A 16,411-nucleotide genomic window follows, 5' to 3' on the forward strand; every position below is an offset into this window, starting at 1 on the left:
ATTACTCAAAACCCCCATCATGGGTAAGACTAGCGACCTGACAGATGTCAAGAAGGCCATCATTGACACCCTCAAGCAAGAGGGTAAGACCCAGAAAGAAATTTCTCAACAAATAGGCTGTTCCCAGAGTGCTGTATCAAGGCACCTCAATGGTAAGTCTGTTGGAAGGAAACAATGTGGCAGAAAACGCTGTACAACGAGAAGAGGTGACCGGACCCTGAGGAAGATTGTGGAGAAGGACCGATTCCAGACCTTGGGGAACCTGAGGAAGCAGTGGACTGAGTCTGGTGTGGAAAGGCATGTGCAGGAAATGGGCTACAGGTGCCGCATTCCCCAGGTAAAGCCACTTTTGAACCATAAACAGCGGCAGAAGCGCCTGACCTGGGCTACAGAGAAGCAGCACTGGACTGTTGCTAAGTGGTCCCAAGTACTTTTTTCTGATGAAAGCAAATTTTGCATGTCATTCGGAAATCAAGGTGCCAGAGTCTGGAGGAAGACTGGGGAGAAGGAAATGCCAAAATGCCTGAAGTCCAGTGTCAAGTACCCACAGTCAGTGATGGTGTGGGGTGCCATGTCAGCTGCTGGTGTTGGTCCACTGTGTTTCATCAAGGGCAGGGTCAATGCAGCTAGCTATCAGGAGATTTTGGAGCACTTCATGCTTCCATCGGCTGAAATGCTTTATGGAGATGAAGATTTCATTTTTCAGCACGACCTGGCACCTGCTCACAGTGCCAAAACCACTGGTAAATGGTTTACTGACCATGGTATTACTGTGCTCAATTGGCCTGCCAACTCTCCTGACCTGAACCCCATAGAGAATCTGTGGGATATTGTGAAGAGAAAGTTGAGAGACGCAAGACCCAACACTCTGGATGAGCTTAAGGCCGCTATTGAAGCATCCTGGGCCTCCATAACATCTCAGCAGTGTCACAGGCTGATTGCCTCCATGCCACGCCGCATTGAAGCAGTCATTTCTGCCAAAGGATTCCCGACAAAGTATTGAGTGCATAACTGAACATTATTATTTGATGGTTTTTTTGTTTGTTATTAAAAAACACTTTTATTTGATTGGACGGGTGAAATATGCTAATTTATTGAGACAGGTTTTTTGGGTTATCAGGAGTTGTAGGCCAAAATCATCAGTATTAAAACAATAAAAGACCTGACAAATTTCAGTTGGTGGATAATGAATCTATAATATATGAAAGTTTAATTGTAATCATTACATTATGGTAAATAATGAAATTTAACACTATATGTTAATTTTTTGAGAAGGACCTGTATATATATATATATATATATATATATATATATATATATATATATATAAACAGTATATACAGTATAATAGAGATGGGCGTACACCTGTCACGGGAAGCCTAGGTGGGCAAGAGCTAATAACCCGGGCCCCTGCAATTTCCCTCAGACTAGGGAAATCCTGACTGGCCCTCTACCTAGAGTTTACACTGATGGTGTGCATGTCTAGGCCTCCACCCTCTCCCTGTCTCCTGTTTCAACCCTAGGCTGAAAATACCACCCTCCACCCAGTGAAGAGATCATACATCAATACCCACAGTTAGCAGAGACAAGGATAACGGAAAATATACACCACGCCGCAGTCACTCAGGAATACACAAAAAATGCACAGGGCAAAATAAATACAAATATAGGAAGGAGTAAAAAAGACAAAGGGAAATACACCACCAGATACGATACTCCAACTCCTAGCTCACCACTCCAGACCGAGATAACCAAGCACTAGACAGAAGCTATAATCGGCGACACCCAATGTCCAGGAGAACTATTTAAAGGCAGTGGGCATGGCCCAACTTCCAATCCGAGCACCAGGTAAATTAACCGCGGACCAGCTAGATAAAATCTTGCCGACGCCAATGAGCGCATAGTGATCAAAAGCGGAATTACCGCTGTCTGTCGAACGACCTGGTCTGAACAGTGTCCGACATGACAGTACCCCGCATTCTACGAGGGACCCCAGGGCCCTCACGGCTTATATGTTGTGAATTAGACTTTTTTGGCTCCCTCTTGTGGTCACTAGTGGTATGACTCTGAGATTGTCTTTCCCTAGTTTGGCACCCACCTGGGTCGTTAGTCCAGGGGTGTTGCTATATGAACTTCCTGAATTCTTAGTCTGGTGCCTGGCATCGTTGTAATCAGTCCTTTCTGTTTGCTCCTGTTTGCTGGTCCTGGTTCATGCAAAATTAAGCTAAGTCCTGCTTCCTTGTTTTTTGGTTATTTGTATTGCTCTTATTTTTTGTCCAGCTTGTACTAAATGTGATTCCTGATTTTGCTGGAAGCTCTAGGGGGCTGGTATTCTCCCCCCGGGCCGTTAGACGGTTCGGGGGTTCTTGAATATCCAGCGTGGATATTTTTTGATAGGGTTTTTGCTGACCGTATAAGTCATCATACTATATTCTGCTATTAGTCAGTGGGCCTCTCTTTGCTAAATACCTAGTTCATTCTTACGTTTGTCTTTTCTTCTTACCTCACCGTTATTATTTGTTGGGGGCTTGTATCCAACTTTTGGGGTCTTTTCTCTGGAGGCAAGAAAGGTCTATCTTTTCCCTTCTAGGGTTAGTTAGTTCTCCGGCTGGCGCAAGACGTCTAGAACCAACGTAGGCACGTTCCCCGGCTGCTGCTATTTGTGGTGCTAGGATTAGATATACGGTCAGCCCAGTTACCACTGCCCTATGAGCTGGTTTTTTGTGTTTGCAGACTTGGTATTTATTGCAGAGACCCTCTGCCATTGGGGTCATAACATTATAGGACCCGGCTTGTCCGGATGGCGGCGGTGAAAAAACCTGACCAGCCGATCTGCATGAACGTCCGAGGCTGGTACCCAGGACCTCTCCTCAGGCCCATAACCACGCCAGTGTACCAAGTACTGTAAAGTGCAGCGCACTACACGAGAGTCAACCACCTTGGAGACTTCAAATTCCAAATTACCATCCACCAAGACTGGAGGTGGCATAGGCGCCGCGTCCACGGAACCCACCACCTTCTTTAAAAGAGACCTGTGGAACATGTTGTGTATCTTATACACCGTAGGAAGCTCCAATCGGTACGCTGCTGGGTTAATGACGGCGGTGACCTTAAATGGACCAATAAACCGTGGACCCAATTTAAGGGATGGTATTTTGAGTCTTATGTTTTTTGTGGATAACCACACCCAGTCATCCACACTCAGGTCCGGACCTGGCACACGCCTTCTGTCAGCCACACGTTTGTACCTGGCACCCACACTCAACAGGCGCTGTTTAACTCTCCTCCAGACTGATGATAATTGTGCTCCTAACTGGGCTTCCTCCGGGACGCCGGAAGAGCCCCCCTGACTCAAAGTACAAAATTGAGGATGAAGCCCGTAAACAAAAAAAAACGGAGACTCCCCAGACGACTCCTGGTGGTGATTATTGATGGCAAACTCAACCAAAGGAAGAAACTTCGACCACTCCTCCTGGTTATCCAAAACAAAGCAGAGTAAGTACTGTTCCAAATTTTGGTTCATACGCTCGGTCTGACCATTAGACTGAGGGTGAAACGCCGAAGAATGAGACAATTTGATCCCCAGCCGTGAACAAAATGCTTTCCAAAATTTTGCCACAAACTGAGAGCCCCCATCAGAAACGATGTCAGACGGAACCCCATGAAGTCTGACCACTTCCTGCACAAATACCTGAGCCAAAGTCTTAGCGTTAGGCAACGAAGGTAAAGACACAAAGTGCGACATTTTTGAGAACCGATCAACAATCACCAAGATGACCGTGTTCCCAGCTGAGGAGGGCAAATCAGTGATAAAATCTATGGAGATTTCCGTCCATGGCTTACTAGGTACCTCGAGAGGAAACAGTGTGCCAACAGGATGGGAGCGGGGCGTCTTAGTCCTAGCGCACGTGGTGCAAGCTGACACGTATGAGACCACGTCCTGTCGGATCTTGGGCCACCAAAACCGACGTGTCACCAACTCCAAGGTACCCCTAACCCCTGGATGGCCAGCCAGGACAGCATCATGATGCTCCGCCAAAACCTTTAAGCGGAGATGGAGCGGTACAAACGTTTTGTTGATGGGAGCTCAGATGGTACCTCCTCCTGGGCCTCGGCAATCTCAGTCTCAACCTCGGTAGTGAGAGCCGAAACCACAACACCCTTTTGGAGGATGGGTACTGGATCTTCCCGAGGCTCTCCCCCCCCCCCCCCCCCGGAAAACATTGGTACAAAGCATCCGCCTTAGTGTTTTTAGAACCAGGTCTGTAAGTGACAACAAAGTTGAACCGCGTGAAAAACAATGCCCAGCGAGCCTGCCTGGAAGACAGACGCTTGGCAGACTCCAAATAAAGCAAATTCTTATGGTCAGTAATAACAGTAACCTAATGAACCGACCTCTCCAAGAAGTGTCGCCATTCCTCAAAGGCCAATTTGATTGCCAACAACTCTCTGTTGCCGATATCGTAGTTACGTTCGGCGGGCGACAGTTTCTTGGAAAAATAGGCGCACGGACGCAAACCGTTCAAGGATGAGCCTTGTGACAACACCGCCCCCACACCAACCTCAGACGCATCGACTTCTACAACAAAAGGTTTCGATACATCTGGCTGCACCAGAATGGGAGCCGAAACAAACCTGTTTTAAGGAGATTCAAACGCGCACACAGCAGCCTCAGACCAAACGGAGAAATTGGTACCCTTTTTAGTCATGTCAGTTAGCGGTTTAGCAATGATGGAAAAATCCTTGATAAACTTCCTATAGTAGTTAGAAAACCCAAGGAACTGCTGAAGTGCTTTTAGGTTATCAGGCCGTTCCCAATGCAACACCGCTTGCATCTTAGCGGCGTCCATCTTAAAACCAGAAGCAGACACAATATAGCCCAAGAAAGGCAACTCCTGTACCGAAAATACACATTTCTCCAGTTTTGCATATAGCTTATTCTCTCTGAGAAGCTGTAACACCTGCCTGACATGATCTAAATGAGTATCACGGTCGCAAGAATATATGAGGATGTCATCTAGGTACACAATAACGAATTTCCCCAAAACATGCGAGAACACATCATTTATGAAATGTTGAAACACTGCAGGTGTGTTTGTCAACTTAAATGGCATCACCAAATTTTCAAAATGACCCTCAGGGGTATTAAAAGCCGTCTTCCATTCCTCACCTTGACGGACTCTTATGAGGTTGTACGCCCCCCTGAGGTCAAGCTTGGTAAACCACTTAGCACCTGCCACCTGGTTGAACAAACCCGGTATCAATGGCATAGGGTATGGATCACGAACCGTAATCTGGTTTAACTCCCTGAAATCCAGACACAGCCGTAGTCCACCATCTTTCTTCTTAACGAAGAAGAACCCTGCTGCCACTGGTGAGGATGAAGGCCTGATGTGCCCTTTGCTCAAACTTTCAGCAATGTAATCCTTTAGCGCTTGTCTCTCTGGACCGGAGATGTTAAACATCCTTACTTTAGGCAACTTGGCCCCTGGTTTAAACCTGATAGAACAGTCATAGGAGCGATGTGGTGGCAACTCTGAACAACCCTTCTCAGAGAACAAATCCACAAAATCCAGAAGTGACTCAGGAACGCTTGGAGTCACAGCAGAAACACATGTGGCCAAGCAATTCTCCTGACAGAAATCACTCCACTGAATTATGTCCTGAGTTTTCCAGTCAATAACCGGGTTGTGTGTAGACAACCATGGAAAGCCCAGAACCAATTGTGCCGGAAGACTCTTGAGCACCTTACATGTAACCTGCTCGAAATGAAGAACCCCAATGTGGAGTTTAATCTCAGCCACAAACTCAGTAATCTCCCCCTGTGGGAGAGGAGCAGAATTGATGGTGACCATGCGGATAGGATGAGGCAGTTTTTCGATCCTAAAACCAGCAGTGCGCGCAAACTCCTCATCAATGAGATTTGTGGCAGAACCACTATCCACAAAAACAGTGATTGGCAGCTCTCTGCCAGCGACAACAACTTTGTCAGGGAGCATGCACTGAGAAACCATCATGGAGGATATACACAAGCTCAGATTGGACTCCTCCACACCCTCTGAGCTTAGAAGTTTTCCGCCGTTGCGTTTTTCTTTGACAGCAGAGGACAGATAAAATGACCAGTTTTACCGCAGTAAAAACAGGCTCCCCGCTTCCTGAGTACAGGGGCTCGATTCTTAACATGTGATACCCCTGCGACTTGCATAGGTTCCATGGGCTCACCTGCAGCAACCTCACGTGAACCTAAACCTTCACCCACAGGCGGCGTCTCATGATCCCCCTGACGCAAACGGCGATCAATGTGGTCAACAAGACTCATAGCGGAATCTAGTGAAGCAGGAGTCTCGTACATCAGGAGGGCTTTTTTAACCCTATTAGAAACTCCATGAATAAAGTTACTACGCAGCGCGGAATCATTTCACTGTGTGTCGACCGCCCAGCGGCGAAATTCAGAACAGTAATCCTCTGCAACTCGCTCCCCCTGGTGAATAGTGCGTATCTTAGATTCTGCTAGAGCCATCCTGTCAGGCTCATCGTAAATGTTTCCAAGAGAAGAAAAAAAACTCTCCACAGAGTCAAATGCAGCATAATCAGATGGCAAAGAAAACGCCTATGTTTGGGGATCCCCGTTTAATAATGACAACACCAGACCCACACGCTGAGCCTCATTACCGGAGGAGATCGGGCGCATACGGAAATACAGATTGCAAGCTTCACGAAAAGAAACAAATTTACTGCGTTCCCCAGCAAACTTTTCAGGCAAAGGAAACTTAGGCTCAGCAACTTTACCTGTAACTCCGGCTTGCACATTAGACACTGCTAGTCCCTGTTGCTGCACTGCCCCCCTTAACTCAGTGACCTGTAGGGACAGCGCCTTTAACTGGCGGGTTATGGAAATCATGGGATCCATGGAAATAATGTTGGCCGATTATAATGTCACGGGAAGCCTAGGTGGGCAACAGCTAATAACCACGGCCCCTGCAATTTCCCTCAGACTAGGGAAATCCTGACTGACCCTCTACCTAGAGTTTACACTGATGGTGTGCATGTCTAGGCCTCCACCCTCTCCCTGTCTCCTGTTTCAACCCTAGGCTGAAAATACCACCCTACACCCAGTGAAGAGATCATACACTAATACCCACAGTTAGCACAGACAAGGATAACGGAAAATATACACCACGCCGCAGACACTCAGGAATACATACAAATATAGGAAGGAGTAAAAAAGACAAAGGGAAATACACCACCAGATACGATACTCCAACTCCTAGCTCACCAACTCCAGACCGAGATAACCAAGCACTAGACAGAAGCTATAATCGGTGACGCCCAATGTTCAGGAGAACTATTTAAAGGCAGTGGGCATGGCCCAGCTTCCAATCCGAGCACCAGGTAAATTAACCCCGGACCAGCTAGATAAAATCTAGCCAAGGCCAATGAGCGCATAATGGTCAAAAGCGGAATTACCGCTGTCTGTCGAACGACCTGGTCTGAACAGTGTCCGACATGACAACACCTGGATAATCAGGTCTGGCGGGTTCAACCGACCAGTTACAAAAAGTTAAGGTTCGGTTACCAGAACAATAGCCGAACTTGGGCCCCATTCATTTGAATGAGAGGTCAGAACATCCAATGTTTGACATGCTGTCTTGTGCACAGGGGTGAACCTAGCCTCTCTGCTGCCTGAGGCGAAAGGAAAAATGGCGTCCCCTCGCCCCCCACACACACACACACACAGTCCCTGTCTCACTGCCTGTGCACACACATCCCTCCACCGAACCCGGTAATCGCCGCTCACGGTAGCATACCAGCAGAGGTGTATCTAGGGTTTCTGGCACCAGGGGCAAGAATTCATTTTGGTCCCCCCCCTCCACCAAGGACATATGCGATTTGCACACTCAGTCATGTACCCACGAGCTCCTCTCCCTAATGCTCTCAATGTTCAGTGAAAAACTGAGAGAAGCAGAAGAGAAGCTCGTTGTCACAGGACCATGAGTATGAAAATCGCATATGAGTGACGTGTCCATGTGATGACTGGAACCTGCAGAGCTGAATCCTGATATCGCAGCTTCTGAATTCTCACAACTCATGCACTGCACACTTTTAGGATTCTCCCTTGCTGGTGGACGGTCATGTCAGCACAAGCATGTGATTTGTATACTTCTGACCACATTCCAACTAGACGTGCCCGGCCTCACTCAGTTCATTTTCATAGAGTGTGGTCGCACATGTCTAGTCAGCATGTGACCGCATGTATGTAAATCACCAGCACCAGAGAATCCTGACAGCGTGCAGTGCGCACTGTGAGAAGTCAGAAGTCTGGAGCCACAAAGAATGACTGCAGACTCATCACAAACCAGGACATCCCCTTTAATGCTCCTAACATAAATAAAAACATGAGAGTTAGTTAGTATCACAAATAACATTTACATCCAGGTACTTTATAGATGACGTCGCCTCTTGAGTCGTTCTCCTTTTCTTCATCTTGTCCAGACCCCATGATGAGTTTTCTCATCCACAGCCGTCTCTGCAGACTTCCATCTTCTCCACTCTTTTGCAGAAAGCCTCCACAAGACACCCTTAAAGATACAAGTGTCATTATAATGCTCCTGTATAATAAATTGCCCCTCACTATATTGTCTGCACAAAATATGACCCCCACACTGTCCCTCTTATGGTACATGCTCTTCACACTGACCTCTCCTTTCTATACACACTGTGTCCCCCCTATAGGGCCTAGTATTTATACTACATATTTATACTCCATCCTCCCACCCTGTGTGCATGGCTCCCCCATCCTTCTCCCCTGCGTGCGTGGCTCCCCCATCCTTCTCCCCTGCGTGTGTGGCTCCCCCATCCTTCTCCCCTGCGTGTATGGCTCCCCCATCCTTCTCCCCTGCGTGTGTGGCTCCCCCATACTTTTTCCCTGCGTGTGTGGCTCCCCATCCTTCTCCCCTGCGTGTATGGTTCCCCCATCCTTCTCCCCTGCGTGTATGGCTCCCCCATCCTTCTCCCCTGCGTGTATGGCTCCCCCATCCTTCTCCCCTGCATGCATGGCTCCCCCATCCTTCTCCCCTGCGTGTATGGCTCCCCCATCCTTCTCCCCTGCGTGCATGGCTCCCCCATACTTTTTCCCTGTCATACTCGCCTCTCACCGTTCGGCGCAGAACTTCCTGCCATCTCTGCAGGGTCTTCCTTCCTGTCTACAGCGGTCACATGGTAGCGCTCATTAAGGTGATGAATATGTGCATATTCATGACCTTAATGATGGTACCATGTGACCGCTGAAGACAGGACGCACTGCCGGCGCTGAGACACAGTTGCAGCCACCGCTGGAGGAAGGTGAGTATTACGTCTTCAGGGAGGGGGGGGGCGGGAAGGAGGGAGGAGGGGGGGGTGGGCACTTGACCCCGGAGTTTAAAAAAAAAAAAAAACTAGCAACACAAATCCAGTTACAGAATCTGCCGCCCCCTCTCTTCTGCCGCCTGAGCCAAAGAGCTCAAGTCGCCTCATGGTAGCAGCGTCACTGCTTGTGCATGACAGTGCGGCAAACACTACTTCTGATCGGCAGTAAAATCATCACCACCGGTCAGACATACGCGGTTCTCACGCTGTCAAAAAACAGCATGAGCTCGCAGCTGTAATCGGAGGTAAAAACTTTACGTCCGGTCTCTGGCATCAGATGATGGAACTACTGCTCCCATCAGCTGACTCCTGGTGCCACTAATAACAGCGAGAACAGGAGCGGCTGATGGGAGTATTTATCAAGCAACTCCTGCGTTCTACTGTAAATAAATAATAAAAAAAAACGTTGGGGGTTCCCCAGTATTTTTGATAACCAGCCAGGCAACACTCACAGCTAGGGGCTGCAACCCTCAGCTATCAGTTTCAGCAAGGTTTATTATCAAGAATAGAGGGGTCCCCACGCCGTATTTTTTAATTATTTAATTAAATAATTTTTAAAAACGTGGGGTCCCCCCACATTTTTTACAACCAGCCTTGCTAAAGCAGACAGTTGGGGCCTGGTGTTCTCAGGCTGCTAAGAGGCCATGGATATTGGCCCCCCTCAGCCTAAACATACCAGCCCGCAGCCGCTCAGAAAAGGCGCATGTATTAGATGTGCCGATTCTGGTACTTTACCCCGCTCTTCCTAATTGCCCTGGTGCGGTGGCAAGTGGGCTTCATTTTTGTGGGGATGATGCCACCTTTGTATTGTCTGGTGATATCAAGCTCACGGCTTAGTAATGGACAAGCATCTATAAGACAACGATCCATTACTAATCCTTTAGTTATATGGTAAATAAAGACACAGCCAGAATAAAGTCTTTTATTTGAAATAAAATAAAACCCACTTTTACTTTTTTTATTTAGAAATAGCAAACACCGTTATACTCACCTAACTCCTAATTCCACTGAAGCCCTCATCTCTTGTAATAAAACAAAAATAAAAAAAACAACATCCCTCACCTGTCGGTCGTTCTGTCCCATGCTGTAATCCATGTCTGGGGAATAAATAGTTTTCAACCTGGACGCAGGGCCGCCATCAGGGCATGACAGCCATGACTGGCGTATGGGGCCCGGTGAGCAGAGGGGGCCCGCATCGGGCCCCGTCTAATCTGCTCACCGGGCCCCCCCCTGCCGGCGCTGCGGGCCCCCCCCCTGCCGGCGCTGCGGGCCCCCCGCCTGCCGGCGCTGCGGGCCTGCGGGACACTATTGACGTGCGGGCCCGTGCCCGCACGTCAATAGTTAACAACCGCCGCCAGCCAGTCGGAGGCTGGCAGCTGACTTGAGCTGCCGCAGTGCGCAGTCGCACTTCGCCGGCGTCTGACGTCATTGTCAGCCGCCGGTGAGTGCGTCCTTCATCTGCGTGGAGGAAGTGAGGTTCCCCGCCGCAGGAGCATGGCAAGGTAAGAACTCGTTTGTTTTTTTTTGACAGCGGCGATCCCAGGGGGGTGGGGCCCGGGGCCCGGGGCAGAACGCTGGACACGCTGGGGCCCGGGGCAGAACGCTGGACATGCTGGGGCAGAAAGCTGGACACGGGCAGTATGCTGGACACAGGGGCAGAGATGCTGGACACAGGGGGCAGAGATGCTGGACACAGGGGGCAGAATGCTGGACACAGGGGGCAGAGATGCTGGACACAGGGGGCAGAGATGCTGGACACAGGGGCTGAGATGCTGGACACAGGGGGCAGTATGCTGGACAAGGGGGCAGAATGCTGGACACAGGGGGCAGAATGCCGGACAAAGGGGCAGAGATGCTGGACACAGGGGGCAGAATGCTGGACACAGGGGGCAGAATGCTGGACACAGGGGGCAGAATGCTGGACACGGGCAGTATGCTGGACAAAGGGGCAGTATGCTGGACAAAGGGGCAGAGATGCTGGACAAAGGGGCAGAATGCTGGACAAAGGGGCAGAGATGCTGGACACGGGGCAGAATGCTGGACAAAGGGGCAGTATGCTGGACAAAGGGGGCAGAATGCTGGACACAGGGGGCAGAATGCTGGACACGTGGCAGAATGCTGGACACGGGGGACAGAATGCTGGACAAAGGGGCAGGATGCTGGACAAAGGGGCAGGATGCTGGACAAAGGGGCAGGATGCTGGACACAGGGGGCAGAATGCTGGACACAGGGGGCAGAATTCTGGACAAAGGGGCAGGATGCTGGACAAAGGGGCAGGATGCTGGACACAGGGGGCAGAATGCTGGACACAGGGGGCAGAATGCTGGACACAGGGGCAGTATGCTGGACACAGGGGCAGTATGCTGGACAAAGGGGCAGAGATGCTGGACAAAGGGGCAGAGATGCTGGACACGGGGCAGAATGCTGGACACAGGGGGCAGAATGCTGGACAAAGGGGCAGTATGCTGGACAAAGGGGCAGGATGCTGGACACGGGGCAGAATGCTGGACACAGGGGGCAGAATGCTGGACACAGGGGGCAGAATGCTGGACACAGGGGCAGTATGCTGGACACAGGGGCAGTATGCTGGACAAAGGGGCAGAGATGCTGGACACAGGGGCAGAGATGCTGGACACAGGGGCAGAGATGCTGGACACAGGGGCAGAGATGCTGGACACAGGGGCTATGAATGATGCTGGACACAGGGGCTATGATGCTTGCTGGACACAGGGGCAGAATGGAGATATGGCGTATGATGAAAGACATGGGGGCATGACTGGAGACAGATGGGGAAGGATTGGAGACACAGGAGGCATGATTGGAGACACTGGGGGCAGAATTGGAGACAGATTGTGCAGGATCATGGGGCAGGATGGATACGATGGAGACAGATGGGGCAGGATGGGGAGATCATATGGGGCAGGATGGATACTCATGAGGGCAAGATGGGAGAACATATGGCTGACGCCAGGAATGAGACACACGGGGGCCAGGATGGGGAATATTATTACCATAGGGACTAATTAAGGGATATTATTACTGCAGTGATGTATTTATTTTTTGAGGACACTGTTTTAAATGAGGGGGCGGTCCTGTTACTGTGTAGAGTGACACTATGTCACCTCTTTTTCTTTATGCGGTGTAATGTAGAAGTTGGGAAAAATTAAGTAATGTGTTCTACAAGCGGAGCTCGAGATAACTGTGTTATTTCCTGCAGAAACGAGTCCTGGCTGGAAGACATGATGGCGGTCTGTGCTGGATGAAAGATGAAGGACTTCACCTAGAGACGTCACTGGTAAGTCAGTGTTACCTATACACTGACACTATACACTGTATACTATATACAGAGCTCCTGTGTATAATTTCACTGTATTATCTGTACACAGACACTGCATACTAAGTACAGATCTCCTGTGTATAATGGCACTTATGGTGATAGTGTGTTGCTTTTTTTTATTACTGATCAGAATTGTAGTATTCAGTAACTATGTGGTGGTAATATGTGGTCTGGACATGGTGTTGCGGTATTTGTTCCTTGTATGTGATATTATTCGATCACTGTGGTGGTAATATGCGGTCTGGTCATGGTGTAGCGGTATTTGTCCCTTGTATGTGATATTATTTGATCACTGTGGTGGTAATATGTCATCTGGTCATGGTGTAGCGGTATTTGTTCTTTTTATGTGATATTATTGGTCATTTTAAAAATTGAAAAATAAATAAAAATATACCTAAATTGTATTGCATATTTTAACAAATATTTAATAGGTTACAGCAGAGTAGGGCACCGCCAAAAGAGTCTACCGTGTTATGGTGGCGGCTTACAAAATCTTTTGGCCAAAACAAAAGCTGCCGGCTATATGTGTGATCTGGTGATGGGAACTGTTAGGGTATGTGTCCACGTTAAGTAAACGCTGCGTGTTTGACGCTGCGTGGGGCCACAGCGTCAAACACGCAGCGTCCAGATGTTCCAGCATAGTGAAGGGGATTTTATGAAATCCCGTCTCCACTATGCGTGGTAACACGCACCCGGCGGCCCTGCGACTCCGGACATGCGGCGCTTCTTTTAAGATCGCAGCATGTCCGTGTTCCTTGCGGCAGCTGCGCCGCCGCAAGCTATAACACAGGGCCCTATGTGTGGGGTGCGATGATCCCGGATGTGTGCAATGAACACATCCGTCATCATCGCGTCACAGTAGGGGGCGGGGCTTAGCGCCGAGCGGGTTTGCCGCTCCGACGCAAACGCCGGCCATCCTGAAGGTGGACACGTACCCTCAATGTGTGATTGGTGAGAAGTGGAGTTTTTCCAAGAGAGAGCAGTGGGACTGTGGACAGTTTGAGGGGTGGAGCGTGGAGGCGGGGCTGGGGTGGAGCCTGGGCGGAGTCTCAAGGGGGCCCCGAAAATTTTGCCAGTATGGCGCCCCGAAATTTCTAGTGGCAGCCCTGCCTGGACGGCTCCAAGATGTGACCATCCAGGCTGAGAACCACTGATGAAAGAGCTGCTGCGAGCGCAGCATCAGTGACTAGCAGTGACTTCCCCTGTCCCCTCATTGCTGTGCCCTCACACCGACTCGACACACTCCCCCACATACTGTGCCCTCACACTTCTCCCCACATATTGTCTCCTCACCACACTGCCCAATACGCTGCCCTCACAAGAGTCCCCCTAAACTGTCCCCCCATGCTGTATTCCAATTCTGTCTCATTTGAGCTTGAAAAAGCCATTGAATTCAACAGGAAGCCAGCATTTTACGTTTTCTGAGCTGCTGTCAGTTTGGCAAGTGAAGGGGAGAACTGAATCCCACTCCTAGATAAAGGCAAATTACTGGCACTTGAGAGACACTTTGGACCCTGAAGCCAGCGCCCAGGGCAAATGCTTTTCTTGCCCCTTTAGATATGCTTCTGCATATGATGGTTCTGGTTATGTATTCCTATACTGATGATGGTTCTGGTGTTGTATTGCTGTACTGACTATGGCTCTGGTGTTGTATTGCTATACTGATGGTGTCTGGTGTTGTATTGCTGTACTGATGGTGGTTCTTCTGGTGTTGTATTGCTGTACTGATGGTGTCTGGTGTTGTATTGCTGTACTGATGGTGGTTCTTCTGGTGTTGTATTGCTATACTGATGGTGTCTGGTGTTGTATTGCTGTACTGATGGTGGTTCTTCTGGTGTTGTATTGCTGTACTGATGGTGGTTCTGGTGCTGTATTGCTGTACTGATGATGGTTCTGGTGTTGTGTTGCTGTACTGATGATGTTTCTGGTGTTGTGTTGCTGTACTGATGATGGTTCTGGTGTTGTATTGCTATACTGATGGTGTCTGGTGTTGTATTACTGTACTGATGTTGGTTCTGGTGTTGTATTGCTGTACTGATGGTGGTTCTTCTGGTGTTGTATTGCTGTACTGATGGTGTTTCTGGTGCTGTATTGCTGTATTGATGATGGTTCTGGTGTTGTGTTGCTGTACTGATGATGGTTCTGGTGTTGTGTTGCTGTGCTGATGATGGTTCTGGTGTTGTATTGCTATACTGATGGTGTCTGGTGTTGTATTACTGTACTGATGATGGTTCTGGTGTTGTATTGCTATACTGATGGTGTCTGGTGTTGTATTGCTGTACTGATGATGGTTCTTCTGGTGTTGTATTGCTGTACTGATGGTGGTTCTGGTGTTGTATTGCTGTACTGATGATGGTTCTGGTGTTGTATTGCTGTACTGATGATGGTTCTTCTGGTGTTGTATTGCTGTACTGATGGTGGTTCTGGTGTTGTATTGCTGTACTGATGGTGGTTCTGGTACTATAATCATGAACTGATGGTGATGCAGAAGCTGTGTTTCTTCATATGAGCTAGTGATTCACCCTATGTATTGCCATACTCTGGTATTTCAGTTTATAGCATGCGTTCAAGAAATTGCTAGTTGAAATCAACTATTATAACTGAATAATCAATTAATACTGCAAGAGCAGAACTCAAAAAATGACAAAATTGCATTCACTCATTGCAGGTTTATATTGCACTGCAGGCAGAGTAACTTTTTCATAGTTTTGGCTAAGGCAGCAGAAAAGCTAGAACCAGTCCAGCATTTGACCTTCCAGGAGACAACCTTAAAAGGATTTTGTCATCAGGTTTTTGATGTCCCATTTGAGAGCTGCATGATATAGGGACAGAGTCTCTGATTCCAGTGATTGGTGAGGGTTACTGATTGCTGCAGTTCTGTTACAATCACTTTCATCTGTTGCATAGTTACCCTTTCTCTGAATGCTGAGCTCTCTCTAGCCCGCCACAGATTAGCAGCTTTCTGTGTACAATTAGGGGTGGGGATGGGCAGAGCTCTTGACTATGGAGGACTGCCTGTCAGCAGGTTTACTAGTCCTCTAGTAATAATATCCGGCTGATAATGGTAATATTATCAAAGCTACAGCAAGCAGCCCAGTAAGTGACACAGTGTTGGATGGGGTCTCTGTCTCTACATTTTGCTGCTCTCAGAGTAGAAGCAAATCCCTCCAGCCTGATTCCCTTCAATAGGGATGTGTATAGCTTTAGGTGTTTTTTCCTGTAAACTCCAAACTTGTCTTTCCACCAGAATGGCTGCCCCTGAATACCGGCACCGATCAGTAGAAGTGAGCATGTTGTGATGAAGCTCGCAGTGATGCCAGGTCCTGCAGGTACCACACTGCTGAAGATGCACATGTGACCCCGCCCCCAGGCACTGGCCCCGCCCCCGGAGTGACAGCACCGCTGCACTAGCCGTGAACGGTCGCCTTCTCGCTGGGAACCGCTCCCTCACAGACACCGCCTTTGGCGCGCTGGCTCCGCCTCTCCCGTTATTCTCTGCTGGGTCATCGCCTTCGGCACGGTATTTCCGGTCGGTGACAGCCGCCAGCACCGTGGCTACCGCTCGGCTGATTGATGCTGGGATCTCTATGCGTCCTCTGCTGTTGCTCTGACAATCCTCCCTATGCTGCCGGTAAGGGCTGAGTGCAAGCACAATGGTGAGCGAATTAG

General features: G+C 49.0%; 1 protein-coding gene across 9 annotated transcripts in view; it reads left to right on the forward strand.

The window, feature by feature from the left end:
- Positions 1-16,134: 16,134 nt before the first annotated feature.
- The window catches only part of PTPRS (protein tyrosine phosphatase receptor type S), a 721,726-nt gene continuing 721,449 nt past the window's right edge, over positions 16,135-16,411 (forward strand). For 3 of the 9 annotated variants that reach the window (XM_077253581.1, XM_077253506.1, XM_077253534.1), the window contains exon 1: positions 16,146-16,398. The gene's annotated coding sequence lies outside the window, so the exon portion shown is untranslated. Of the gene's footprint in view, positions 16,399-16,411 lie in introns of all 9 variants that reach the window. The other 6 variants (XM_077253544.1, XM_077253554.1, XM_077253515.1 and 3 more) reach the window with 5 other exon arrangements.

The sequence above is a fragment of the Ranitomeya variabilis genome, chromosome 1 (genome assembly GCF_051348905.1).
Source record: "Ranitomeya variabilis isolate aRanVar5 chromosome 1, aRanVar5.hap1, whole genome shotgun sequence".
In the NCBI taxonomy this organism is placed as follows: Eukaryota; Metazoa; Chordata; class Amphibia; order Anura; family Dendrobatidae; genus Ranitomeya; species Ranitomeya variabilis.